The sequence below is a fragment of the Scylla paramamosain genome, unplaced genomic scaffold, assembly GCF_035594125.1.
Source record: "Scylla paramamosain isolate STU-SP2022 unplaced genomic scaffold, ASM3559412v1 Contig31, whole genome shotgun sequence".
In the NCBI taxonomy this organism is placed as follows: domain Eukaryota; kingdom Metazoa; phylum Arthropoda; class Malacostraca; order Decapoda; family Portunidae; genus Scylla; species Scylla paramamosain.
In genome coordinates, this window is record NW_026973696.1 from 450001 (window position 1) to 452500 (window position 2500).

General features: G+C 22.0%; 1 protein-coding gene across 4 annotated transcripts in view; it reads right to left on the reverse strand.

Annotated features, from left to right (window-relative positions):
- Positions 1 to 2319: 2319 nt before the first annotated feature.
- Positions 2320 to 2500, reverse strand: part of LOC135097757 (nucleolar complex protein 4 homolog) — a 5619-nt gene continuing 5438 nt past the window's right edge. For all 4 annotated transcript variants that reach the window (XM_063999783.1, XM_063999782.1, XM_063999781.1 and 1 more), the window contains exon 12: positions 2320 to 2500. This exon is cut by the window's right edge and continues 495 nt beyond it. The gene's annotated coding sequence lies outside the window, so the exon portion shown is untranslated.

The following is a 2500-nucleotide window of genomic DNA, read 5'->3' on the forward strand; positions in this document are numbered from 1 at the left end:
TTTTTTTTATTTATTTATTTGTTTATTTGTTTATTTCGTGAGATTTGAGATGAAAATACGTGTTTTTCGTTATTTTTGTTTTTATTGAAGGAAAAAGCGAATTGTGTGCGTGTGTGCGTGTGTGCGTGTGTTTGAGAGAGGCAGTGAATAATTAATGACTGTTTCCTGGCTGGGTTCTTTCCTTCATTGGGGGAAAATTGTAGGATTTAAAGGGAAAATGAGTGTTTAGTCGTGGGAAACCGGGAGGAAAATGGGTCTGTTTTTTTCCCGTTTTCTTTGCTTCTGAGGGAAATTTTTTGAGGTTTTGAAGGGAAAATGAGCGATGAGTCAAGGGAAAACGGGAAACTTGGATACGTTTGTGTTTTTTTCCGTTTTCTTTGCTTCTGAGGGAAATTTTTTTTTTGTTTATTTATTTATTTGTTAATTTTTTTTATTTTTGCTTGAAGGAAAATTCTTTGTTTTTTTTCGTTGATTTATTTATTTATTTATTTATCTATTTATTTTTTTGCTTCTAAGGGAAAATTCTGTGTTTTTTTCCGTTTTATTAATTTATTTTACTTATTTTTGGGATAAAAATGACGGAAAATTTTGAGTTTTTTTAAATTTTTGGGGGTGAAAATTAAGTTAGTTTACTTATTTATTTGTTTATATATTTATTTATTTATTTTGGGTGAAAAGAACGTGATTCTTTTGTTTAGTTTTGACAGAATATCATTTTTATTATTATTATTATTATTTTTTTTGGTGAAAATGACGTTAGTTTATTTATTTATTTATTTTTATTTATTTTGTGGGGGTGAAAATAACGGAAAGATTTTAATTATTACTTTTTTGGGGTGGGTGAAAATAACGTGATTTTTTTTTTTTTTTTAGTTTTGACAGAATATCATTTTTCTTCGTTTTTTATTTCTCTCTAGATTACCGTTCAATATTTGTAGTGTGAAAGTTGTAAAAGATGAAAAATTATGCTTTTTTTATATATATATATTTGAGATATTCATAATTTAAAGTACGATGGTGAAGAATAATGTTTTAAAATGTACGGTTTTTTTTGTTTTTCTAGATTAACGTTCAGTATTTGTAGTGTGAAAGTTGTAAAAGATGAAAAATTATGCTTTTTTTTATATATATATTTGAGATATTCATAATTTAAAGTACGATAGTGAAGAATAATGTTTTAAAATGTACGGTTTTTTTTTTTTGTTTCGTTTTTGAAGTATTTGTAGAGTGAAAGACTTAAATGTACGAATATGAAAAAAAATATATATATATAATAATAATATGATTTCAGCCAGTTTGTGTTGAAAAATTTTTAAATATTTCGTTCAACTGAATAAAAAAAATAAATATTGATAACAAAGATATATAGAAATTCAACAGGAAAATAACAATAAATAAATAAATAAATAAATAAATAAATAAACATATAAATAAATAATAAAAGTAATAAATATCTATGTAAAAGCCATTTTGACATTTATCAGCCATTTTGTGTAATTAAAATTGTAATCCTGCTAGTTATAATTTTTTTGTAATATTAATAATCCGAATATTTGCAATACAATCAAGAAAATGTGAACAAAACTGGAAAAAAAATAATTGAAAAAAAAACATTGTAGCTTAGTGTAATTTTCGTAATATTAATAATTTGTAAGTAATTGATATGTAATTTGTAAAGAAAAATATAATTCAAAAAATATTATAGCTTAGTTGGTGTAATTTTTTAATACTAATAATTTGTAAGTAATTGATATGTAATTTGTAAAGAAAAAGATAATTCAAAAAAAATATTGTAGCTTAGTTAGTGTAATTTTTTTAATAATAATTTGTAAGTAATTGACATGTAATTTCTAACTGAATAATGAACATTTAAAATAAATAATAATAGTAATAATAATAATTAGTTTGTGTCGAAAATTATTGTTTTTTTTCATTATTTCATTCTTTGTTGAAAATCTTGAAAAATTAAAAGGAAAATTTCAAAATATGTTGACAAAACTTAAATTATGAAAAAAAGAAAGAAAATAAGATGAAAAACCGAAAATTCAGAGCAGATTGTGTTGAAAAATGCATTTAATTTGTGTTGCTCAAATTAAATTGTTGAAAGATTAAGGAAAAACATTAAAATATTATAATAAAACTAAAATTATGAAAAAAAAGGAAGAAAATAAGAGAAAAACCGAGAATTCAGACCAGACTGTGTTGAAAAATGTGTTTAATTTGTGTTGCTGAAATTAAGTAGTTGAAAATTTAAAGAAAAAAAAACACTAAAAATATTAGAATAAAACTAAATTTATGAAAAAAAAGGAGACAAATATTTTTCTAAACTTCTATTGTAAATACTGAATACATAATACACAAAACACCATTCAAATATTATAATAAGATAAAAAATAATAATTAAAACAACTTTCTATTATATATATGTAATAGGGATGTAGAAATATGAAAAAAAATAATAATAGTAGTAATTTCAGATATAGTTTGTGTTGAAAAATGT